Genomic DNA, 12512 nt, shown 5'->3' on the forward strand with positions numbered 1-12512 from the left:
CTAACCTTGTATGGGGGACTTTCCCCTTAGGATTTGGTATATTTGGTAATTGAGATGCCTTGTACATGAGGTGACGAGTGCGTACTTGTGCTAATTGTTGGAAATCCGGTTTTCATTAATGTAATTACTAGTATGTTTCCTTTCCTATTTTTATTACTTGCACTATTAAGCCTGTTGTTAGCTTAGGAAAGCATGTCTAAGTGATTTAATTGATGTTTTTGTCCAAACTACCTTACCTGAATTTTGTGCAGCATGCTAGGCTAGAATTATTTGTTTGCCTTAACATGAAATTTGCCATTTCTAAATATTTTTCTTGTTGTTGCTGTGTATTTTACATTTGGGACTACTGATGTGGAATTCCGGTAGCTCCCCCTTGTCTGTTTACATTTGGGACTACGGATGTGGGATTCCAGAAGATTCCCCTGCACTGTTATATGGAATTATGGGAATGCACCCGGTAGATTTCCCCAGTACTGGGTATTTATATTTGGGGCTAATGAACGGGATTCCGGTAGATCCCCTCACATTATGAGTTGGACTACGGGACAGTATCCCGGGAGATCCGTTGGATAGGTATATTTGGGACTATAGAACGGTATCTGGAAGATCCCCGATTTATTATTTTTGGTACTGAATTGTATTTCTTTCTATGCTGCTTATTCTCTGTAATAGTTGTTGCCTTTATATCTGGTGTTACCTTTACTGTTGTACTTATTTATACTGCTCTGTTCTACACTGTCGAACTTTATCTCTTGTTTAACCTCAGTAGGGCCCTGACCTTCCTCGTCACTACCCGGCCGAGGTTAGGCTTGGCACTTACTGAGTACCGTTGTAGTGTACTCATGCCCTTTCTCTACATGTTTTTCATGTGGAGATCCAGGTACTGTGAATCAGTCCTATCACCCTTAAGGTGAGGTGACTGCTCCAGCGACTTCGAGGTATATCTTCCGCGTTCGCAGACCGAGGAGTCATTTTCTATTCTCACTTTTAAGTATTAGCCCTTCTGCATTTCTGTTCTTTGTTAGACATTCTGGAGTCAGGCCCTGTTAGATATTCAAAGGCTTGTGGTTTCATGAGATTCCGGGTTTTGGGAAAGTGTATTAGTTTTTGAGGAGTTGTATTGTATATGTCGAGCGGCACTTTTAAACATTGTTATATCACTCTATTTCTGTTTTAAATTATTTTTATTCTGTACATTGATTTATCTTCTGCAATTTAGGCTTACCTAGTCGTAGAGACTAGGTGCCGTCACGATGGTTCACGGAGGGCTAACCGGGGTCGTGACAGTGATGCACTAATTTGTTGTGCAGACAGTCTAGTTGAATCTTGGATTATGGACTCAGGTGCATCCTTTCACTCTAAATCCTGCAAACAATTATTGCATAATTATATTGCTGGAAAATTCGGAAAAGTTTATCTAGCAAACCACAAACCTCTGGACATTATCGGTAAAGGTGATGTTCATATAAAGACTTCACAAAGCACGCTATGAAAATTGCAAAATGTCCAACATGTTCTTGGCTTCAAGAGAAATCTTATATCTATGGGTCAGATTGACAGTGAAGAATATACAACAACATTCGATAACAGATCGTGGAAGATAACCAAAAGAAACTTATTTGTGGCACAAGGCTTCAAGAAGGGACCATTGTATGCAACTGCAATATAGAGAGATACTATAGCAACAGTTGATCATGGTCGTGATACAACATTGTGGCACCGGAGGCTCGAGCATATGAGTGAGAAAGGAATGAAGTTGGCATCTAAAAAAAAAGTTGTCAAACCTAAAATACGTTGAATTAGGTTTTTGTGAAGATTGCTTTTATGGGAAACAAAAGAGAGTTAGTTTCTCAAATGAGGGAAGGACACCAAAGAAAGAGAAGCTGGAATTAGTGCATACAAATGTATGAGGACCAGCTCTTGTAACTTCTCTGGGAGGCTCACGCTATTATGTCACTTTCATTGTATATTCCACAAGAAAGGTATTGGTTTATTTTCTGAAAAATAAAACTAATGTGTTTGTTATCTTTAAAATATGGAAAGTAGAAGTTGAAAATCAGACAAGTCAAAAGTTAAAATGTCTGAAGTCTGACAATGGAAGAGAGTATAATAGCCAAGAATTTAAAGCATTCTGCTCTGAGAATGGGATCAGAATGATCAAGACAGCTCCTGGAGCACTGGAACAAAATAGCAATGCTAAGAGAATGAATAGAACCCTGAATGAACGAGCCAAAAGTATGAGAATACATTCTGGATTTTTATTCTTCTTTTTTTAATACATTATGGATTGCCGAAGTATTTTTGGGTCGAGGCTGTTAACACGGCAGCTTACCTCATAAACATGGGACCCTCTATACTGTTGAATTTTGAAATTTCTGAGGAGGTATGGACAGGAAAGGATGTAATTCTTTCACATCTTACTTTTTTTGGTTGTGTTGCTTATGTGCATGTAAACTCTAATGATAGAGATAAGCTTGATCCTAAAGCCAAGAAATATTTCTTTATTGGTTATGGTGATGATAATTTTGGTTATCGATTTTGGGATGATCAGAATAGAAAGATCCTAAGGCAAAGGAATGTAACATGTAATATAAATGTGATGTATAAGGACAAGCTTGAAGTAGAACCAACCAACACTAACAAACAAACATCTAAAACAGTTGGGTTAGAAAAAATCTTAGAAAATAAAGTGGCTAGAGGGAATACAACTGATTCTGAAATTGAATATGAAGAACCAAAAGACGAATCTGGATCAAAATCAGAACCAGAACCAGAGAGAGAATTAAAATCAGAACCAAATCTAGAGTCAGGACTTGAATCAAATTCGGGATCAGTTACTCTTGAACCTACATTAAGAAGATATAAAAGAGTCACGAATGCTCCAGATAGGTTAACTCTCTCTCTCCACTATTTACTTCTGACTGATGCTGGAGAACCAGAGAATTTTGTTGAAGCAATGTAGGTGATAGACTCTGATAAGTGGACGCTAGCCATGAAAGAAGAGATGAATTCTCTTCAAAAGAATAAAAAATGGATACTTACAGAATTACCAAAAGGAAAGAAGGCATTACAGAACAAGTGGGTATACAAAGTCAAGGAAGATCATGATTGTAAGAAGAGATACAAAGCACGATTAGTAAAAGGCTTTCAGCAGAAGGAGGGAATTAAACATACCGAGATCTTCTCTCATGTAGTCAAATTAACCACTATCAGTTTGGTGCTAAGTATCGTAGTTGCACAATATTTGCATTTGGAGCAGCTAGGTGTTAAAACCGCTTTCTTGCATGGTGACCTTGAAAAAGATATCTACATGAAGCAACCTAAAGGTTTTCAAGTTTCTGATAAAGAAAACCTTGTGTGTAAGTTGAAAAAGAGTTGGTATGGTTTGAAACAAGCTCCCCATCAATGGTACAAGAAATTTGATGGATTCATGCATAACAATTGTTTCACACGATGTGAGATGGACCGTTGCCGTTATATCAAAAATTTTGATGAATCCTATATCAATCTATTGTTGTACGTTGATGATATGCTAATTGTAGGATCTAGCATAAATGAGATTAGCAGGGTTAAGTAATAACTAGCGGAAGAGTTTGAAATGAAAGACTTAGGAGCAGTTAAGCAAATGCTTGGGATGAGGATTAGCATAAATAAGCCTGAATGAACCTTAAAATTGTCTCAAGAAAAGTACATACAGAAGGTACTAACCAGGTTCAGTCTTCATGATGCAAAGACCAGAAGCACTCCACTCGGAAGCCATCTTAATTTGTCGAAGAACCAATAACCTAAGACAGATGACGAAAGGAAGTACATGTTCAAAGTTTCATATGCTTCAGCAATAGGAAGTTTGATGTATGTTATGGTATGCCTAGACCTAACATAGCCCATGTAGTTGGAGTTATCAGTAGATACATGTCAGATCCAGGAAAGGAGCATTAGGAAGGTGTAAAATAGATATTGCGATATCTCAAAGGCATCTCAGGTATGTCACTTTGTTTTAAAAAGAACAATATTATCTTACAAGGTTTTGCTGATGCAAATTTATGCGGCAATCTGGATAGTCGAAAAAGTACCACAGGCTACGTGTTCGCCTTGGGTGGTATTGCTATTAGCTGGATGTCCAGACTTCAGAAAAGTGTTGCTCTATCTACCACTGAAGTAGAGTACATGTCAATCTCAGAATCTGGAAAAAAGATGATTTGGCTCAAGAATTTGTTTTTAAAAGTAGGACAATTGTGAGCTTTTTACCAATAGCCAGAGTGCAATTCAGCTTGCCAAGAATCTAGTATTTCATGCAAGATCAAAGCATATCCAATTGTGGTCTCGTCATATCCGAAAGTTGATAAGTCAAGAAACTCTTTCCCTGTAGAAGATACCCATATCAAAGCACCCATCAGACATGTTGACCAAAGTTGCCGGTGTTGACAAACTGAGATTGTGCACTGCCTTAGTTAGCCTTCAAGACTGATAGCGTGAAGGCGCCACCAGAGAATAACAAATATTTTTTTATTTCTTTCTTGATGTAACATAGGTTTGATGGGGAGACTGATATGAGCAAACTTATTGTTGTATGTGAAAGAAATAAAAGTAGATAAAACAAAATAAAGAAAAGTCAAAGAGAGAAGAAAAATACTAGGCGGAAGAATTTATCTTCGAATTCTTTTCTTATGACGTAAGCACTTACGTTGACAGGTTGAATTATTTTCTTATGACGTAAGTGCTTTCGTCGACAGTGCATTCAAATGCCTATAAAGGGGGTCTGCGTTTTCATTTGTAGATCATTCTTCAACTTCTTCTTTCTCTTCAATTAATAAAGAGCTATTCTTTGTGTGGCCGTGAAGTAGGCAAAAATTATCGAACCACGTAAATCTTGTCTTGTCTTGTCTTGTGCAATTTATTGCTTTTCTCTTTTAAATATTTTTTCCCTTCTATTAGCTTGATACGCTTCCTAACATCTATTAGTTTTGTTTGTTTGGGAATAACAGTTTGACTAGGAAACACTTCAAAAAATTCTAGCATAATCTGTAATCTAGTGGCGTATCACTTCGGTGGGTAGAGATTTTGTTTTAATCATATTTCCATTTCGCTCCTCATATATGCCAGATGATTTGATTCTAAATTTACCATGAGATTTTTACATTCCTATACATTATATGAAATTATATTACCCTCCCTACTCAAGTTTTAATATAATTACATTTTATATACCCAATTACCATTTATGTACATTTTAAGGGAATTAATGATAATAATTAGTATCCTAAAATTACTCTAACATATCTTCCACTCCCCTATGTTTCTCTCTCCACATCCCATCCCCCTCCACCACGTATCTTGCACCCACCTACGATTCCACCATTGACAACCGTTAAAAACCTTTGAAACTTTGAATTTGAATTTGGGTTTTTAAAAAAAATTATTTATTTGAATTGGATATTGTTGCAAAGAATTGGTAATTCTCTCTACATCTCTCTCTATCTCTCAATCCCTAATTTCAGTAATATAAATATCACAACCCAGATTTCCCACCCTCGGGAGTTGTGATGGCGCCTACTCGTGAAAGCCAGGCAAGACGCGTAATATAGAATGACTAACTCCCTTTTTCACAATTTAAATTAATAATGAAATATTAACTATAAATAAATTCATGCGGAAGACTTAATCTGATAACCTAGCCAAAACTAGTACGGCAATACCAACATACATCTCTACCCATAATCCGATGTCACAATATCACGGACCATCTACGAATACTACATACAAATGTCTAGAAACAAAGGTACAATCTGTCTCCGAAGTGAATAAAAACAGAATACATATAAGGATAGAAGAGAACACCGGGCCTGCGGACGCCTGTAGGACTACCTCGGGATCTCTAACTGGACTGAAGGCAGCCACCTAATGCTAGGGTCCAAAAGTTGCTGCTCCTGGATCTGCACATAGTGCATAGTGCAGTATCAGCACAACCGACCCCATGTGCTGGTAAGTGCCTGGCCTAACACCGGTGAAGTAGTGACGAGACTAGGACCAGACTACCAAATAAACATGTGCAGTTATATAATAGGCAGCAGAAAATAAAACAGGAATAGACAGGTAAAGATGGAGGGGGTACATGTTGGAGGAAATATCAATACCAATAGTAATTTATAAGAAAGACATGAGGACAATTTAGAATTCATAGCAAAACAATAAGGAACTCGTCACCAATCTGTAAGCACTTCGTATTATCTATTATTGCGGTCCGCAACCCAATCCAAAAATATAATAACACTGTTGCGGTGTGCAACCCGATCCATATCATTTATCACTGTTGCAGCGTGCAACCCGATCCATTTATATAATTGTTGCGGCATGCGACCCGATCCAAATATAATATTGTTGTGGCGTGCAACCCGATCCAAATATTATATTATTGCAGCGTGCAACCCAATCCAAATATAATATTGTTGCGATGTGCAATCCGATCCAAATATAATATTGTTACGGCGTGCAACCAAAGTCCCGACAAGGGTTCAATAAATAAACAACACTATCCGGCAAGGGAATAGACAGTATAAGCAAGTACGTCCCGGCAAGGGAAAATCAGCTATAACCAAACTTGTTCCAACATCTAACTACCTCAACTAGCACCGATACTCAATCGTAATTAATTTCCACAAGAATAATCATAATCCTTGCTCAACACAGAGAATCAACAACTTAGGCATTCGTAGTATTTATTAAGAATACAACAATTTCAATTTAAGACTCACGGTCATGCTTGACACCAACGTATAGATACTCGTCACCATGCATATACGTCGTACTCAACAAGTAACATATAGCAAATAGGACACAACTCCTAATCCCTCAAGCTAAGGTTAGACTAAACACTTACCTCGATGCCACGAACACAATTCAAGCCTCAACTATCGCTTTACCTCTTGATTCCACCACCAACTCTCTCATATCAAGCCACAAGTTACTAATTACATCAATAAAGCTAAATGAATCAATGTCAATGCATGAAAATACATTTTTTAAAGTTTTACCCAAAAAGTCAAAATCGACCCCGGGCCCACAAGGTCAAAACCTAAGATTCGAACCAAAGCCCGATTACCCATTTCCCCACGAACCCAAATATATAATTGGTTTTGAAATCGGACCTCAAATCGAGGTCCAAATCTCCAATTTTTAAAAAACCTAGGTTCTACCCAAAACACCCAATTTCCCCCATGAAAATCATTGATTTTGAGTTGAAATCATGTGAAAGGATGTTAAAGATTGAAGAAAACTAGTTAGAAATCACTTACAATTGATTTGGAGAAGAAATTGCCTTTGAAAAGTCGCCCTAGAGTGTTTTGGTTTTTAAAAGATGTGAAAAATGGTTGAAAATGCGTCTAAGTTATGAACTTACAGGTTGCAGGTATCGCAATTGCGATCAAGGTTCGCAATTGCGAACCCAGGCTCTGCTAAGCTCGCATTTGCGAAGCAATTTTTGCATTTGCGAAGTCGGAATTGCGAACAAACAGTCGCATTTGAGATGACAGGCACAAATGGGGAGCATCGCATTTGCGAAGGAAAATATCGCATTTGCGAGGAGGGGCTGGCCTGGGCTGTTTCGCATTTGTGACTCCGCCTTCGCATTTGCGAGCCAGGCTTCGCAAATGCGAAGCCTGCAGCCTGCAATGAAAAAGCTGAAGTCTGCAACTTTCCAAGTCCAAAATCCACCCCGTGGCCGATCCAAAATTCACCCGAGCCCTCGGGGCTCCAAACCAAACATGCACACCAACCTAAAAACATCATACGGACTTGCTCGTGCATTCAAATCACTAAAATAACATCAAAAACTATGAATTTAGCATCAAAATCATGAAATTTCTTTAAAACTAAATTTTCCAATTATCTCAAATACGATCTGATTCACGTCATTTCAAGTCCGTTTCTTACCAAATTTCATAGACTTATCTTAAATCATATATAAGACTTGTACTGGGCGCCGGAACCAAAATACGGGCCCAATACCTTCAAATTTTAAACACATTTCATTTTCAAAACTCATAAACAATTCCAGAAAATAATATCACTTAAAAAAAATATTTCTCGGGCTTGGGACCTCGGAATTCGATTCCGGGCATATGCCCAAGTCCCATATTTTCCTACGGACCCTCTGGGACCGTCAAATCACGGGTCCGGGTTCGTTTACCCAAAATGTTGACCGAAATCAACTTAAATCCATTTTAAAGTCAAAATTCATCATTTTTCGCAGATTTTCACATAATAGCTTTCCGGCTACGCACCCGGACTATGCACGCAAATCGAGGTAATGCCGAAAGAGGTTTTTAAGGCCCTGAAATGCAGAATTTACTTTTTAAAACAAGTGATAACCTTTTGGATCATCACATCCTCCACCTTTAATACAATCGTTCATCCTCGAACGGACAGAAGAAGGAAGTACCTGAGTCGGGGAAAAGATGGGGATAACGGCTTCACATATCGGACTCGGACTCCCAGGTCAATGCCTCAGCAGGCTGAACACGAACAGAAGGAAAACTCTTCGATCTCAACTGACGAACCTATTGGTCTAGAATAGCTACCGGCTCCTCCTCATAAGACAAGTCCTTGTCCAACTGGACACTGCTGAAATCTAACACGTGGGATGGATCGCCGTGATACTTCCGAAGCATGGATACATGAAACACTGGATGCACGGCCGATAAGCTCGGCGGCAACGCAAGTCTATAAGCCACCTCTCCCACTCGATCAAGAATCTCAGACAGGGCAATGAACCTAGGGCTAAGCTTGACCTTCTTCCCAAATCGCATCATGCCCTTCATAGGCGACACCTGAAGCAATACCCGCTCACCGACCATGAATGTCAAATCACGAACCTTGCAGTCGGCATAACTCTTTTGCCTGGACTGAGTTGTACGAAGCCTATCCTAAATAATCCTGACCTTGTCCAAGGCATTCTGAACCAGGTCCGTACCTAACAACCGAGCCTCCCCCGGCTCAAATCATCCAACCGGTGACCGACACCGCCTACCATACAAAGCCTCATACAGATCCATTTGGATACTCGACTAGTAGTTGTTGTTGTAGGCAAATTCTGCTAAAGGCAAAAACTGATCCCACGAGCCTCCAAAGTCAATGACACAAGCTCGGAGCATATCCTCTAAAATCTGAATAGTCCGCTCGGACTGCCCGTCCGTCTGAGGATGAAATGTTGTGCCCAACTCAACCCGTGTGCCCAACTCTCGCTGAACTGCTCTCCAAAAATGGGAGGTAAACTGCGTACCTCGATCTGAAATGATAGACTCGGGCACACCATGAAGACGAACAATCTCCCAGATATAGATCTCAGCTAACCTCTCGGAAGAGTAAGAGACTGCCACAGGAATGAAATGTGCTGACTTGGTCAGCCTATCAACAATAACCCACATTGCGTCGAACTTCCTCTGAGTCCGTGGGAGTCCAACAATGAAGTCCATAGTGATACACTCCCACTTTCACCCAGGAATCTCAATCTTCTGGAACAAACCACCAGGTCTCTGATGCTCATACTTAACTTGCTGACAATTCAAACACTGAGCCACATATGCAATAATGTCCTTCTTCATTCTCCTTCACCAATAATGTTTCCGCAAATCCTGATACATCTTCATGGCGCCCAAATGAATAGAGTACTGGGAACTACGAGCCTCCTCTAAAATCAACTCTCGAAGCCCATCCACATTAGGCACACAAATTCGACCCTGCAACCCCAAAACTCCATCATCACCTAAAGTAACCTGCTTGGCACCTCCGTGTTGCACCATGTCTCTAAGGACACACAAATGGGGATCATCATACTGACGATCTCGGATATGCTCCAATAAAGAAGAACGAGCGATAGTTCAATCTAACACACGGCTGGGCTCAGAAACATCCAACCTCATAAACTAATTGGCCAAAGCCTGAACATCCAAAGCAAGCGGTCTCTCACCGACTGAAATATAAGCAAGACTGCCCATACTGGATGACTTCCTACTCAAAGCATCGGCCACCACATTGGCCTTTTCCGGATGATATAAGATGGTGATATCATAGTCTTTCAACAACTCCAACCACCTTCTCTGCCTCAAATTCAACTCCTTCTGCTTGAACAAGTATTGCAGACTCTTGTGATCCGTGAACACCTCACAAACCACACCATACAGATAATGCCTCCAAATCTTTAACGCATGAACAATGGATGCCAACTCCAAATCATGAACCAGATAGTTCTTCTCATGAATCTTCAACTGCCGCGAAGCATAGGCAATGACCTTGCCATCATACATCAACACCGCACCGAGTCCAATGCAAGATGCATCACAATAAACTGTATATGGCCCTGAACCTATGGGCAAAACCAACACCGGTGGCGTAGTCAAAGCTGTCTTAAGCTTCTGAAAGCTCGCCTTGCACTCGTCCAACCACCTGAATTGGGTACCCTTCTAGGTCAACCAGATCATCAGGGTTGCAATGGAGGAAAACCCCTCCATAAACCGACGATAGTAGCTTGCCAATCCCAAGATACTCCGGATCTCTGGAGCTGATGTTGGTCTAGGCCAGTTCTTGACTGCCTCAATCTTCTTAGGATCAACCTGAATACTATCCGCTGATACAACATGACCCAAGAATGCCACTGAACTCAACCAGAACTCGCACTTCGAAAAGTTAGCATATAACTGACTATCCCTCAAAGTTTGAAGAATCATTCTAAGATGTTGCTCATACTCCTCTCGGTTACGGGAGTAGATCAAAATATCATCAATGAAGACTATCACGAACGAATCCAAGTAAGGCCTGAACACTCGGTTCATTAAATCCATAAAAGTTGTTGGGGCATTTGTCAACCCGAATGACATCACCAAGAACTCATAATGCCCGTAACCAAGTGCGGAAAGTTGTCTTAGGGACATTGGATGCCCTAATCCTCAACTGATGGTAGCCAGATCTTAATCCAATCTTCAAAAATATCTTGGCACCCTGAAGCTGATCAAGCAAATCATCAATCCTCGGCAATGGATACTTCTTCTTCATTATAACCTTGTTCAACTGCCGATAATCAATACACATTCGCATCGATCCGTCCTTCTTCTTAACAAACAACCCTGGCGCACCCCAAGGCGAAACACTAGGTCTAATGAAACCTTTTTCAAGCAAGTCTTGCAACTACTCGTTCAAATCTTTCAACTCAGGCGAGGCCATACGATATGGTGGAATAGAAATGGGCTGAGTGTCCGGAGCCAAATCAATGCAAAAGTCAATATCCCTGTCAGGTGGCATACCCGGCAGGTCTAAAGGAAATACCTCAGGGAACTCACGAACAACCAGCACAGAATCAATAGGAGGAACTCCGGCACTAGAATCACGAACATATGCCAAATAGGCCAAACACCCCTTCTCGACCATACGTCGAGCCCTCACATAAGAGATGACGCTACGGGTAGAATGACCAGGAGTCCCTCTCCACTCTAAACGGGGCAAATCCAGTAAGGCTAAGGTCACAGTCTTAGCATGATAGTCCAAGATAGCATGGTAAGGTGATAACCAATCCATCCCCAATATGACATCAAAATCAACTATGTCCAAAAGTAACAAATCTACACGAGTCTCAAGACCCCCAATCACAACTATACAAGAACGATGGACTCGATCTACCACAATAGAATCACCCACCAGTGTAGACACAAATACAAGGAAACTCAAGGAATCACTAGGCATGACTAGATACGGTGTAAAATAGGATGACACATAGGAGTATGTAGACCCTAGATCAAATACAACTGAAGCATCTCTGCTATAAACCAGAACAGTACATGTGATAACCGCATCGGAAGCCTCAACCTCAGGCCTGGCTGGAAGAGCATAACACCAGGGCTGGGCCTCACCACCCTAGACTACATCTCTGGGACGGCCTGGAGCTGGCTGGCCTCCACCTCTAGCGGTCTGAGCTCTACCTCTAACACCTCTACCTCCACCTCTAGCACCTCTACCCCCACCCCTAGCTGGCGGAGCGGGCGGTGGAACACCTGGTGCCTGAACCATAGCACGAGAACCCTGCTGCTACGATTAAGTACCCACCAATCTCGGACAAACCCTCCGAATATGACCATACTCACCACACTCAAAGCATCCACCTGAGTGTTGCGGTTGAAGAAACTAATACTGACCCTAGCGACCTGAATAACCACCCCGAAAACTCTGGAGCGGCGGTGCACTAATAGGAGCTGGTGGTGCACTGTGGGGTTGCTGGTTAGAACACTACATATGAGAGCTACGACCACCTGAAGCACCGTGAGAAACCTGAAGGACTGACTAAAAAGGCCTAGGAGGATGGCCTCTACTATACGAATCTCTGCCTCCAGACGAGGTACCACTAAATCGGCCTGAATGATGAGGCCTCTTGTTAGACCCCTAACCACCTCCCTGCAATAGAACCATCTCAACTCTCCTGGCCACATTGGCCGCCTCCTGGAAAGAAATCTCACTCCCAGTCTCCTTGG

The sequence above is a fragment of the Nicotiana tabacum genome, chromosome 11 (genome assembly GCF_000715075.1).
Source record: "Nicotiana tabacum cultivar K326 chromosome 11, ASM71507v2, whole genome shotgun sequence".
Taxonomy (NCBI): domain Eukaryota; kingdom Viridiplantae; phylum Streptophyta; class Magnoliopsida; order Solanales; family Solanaceae; genus Nicotiana; species Nicotiana tabacum.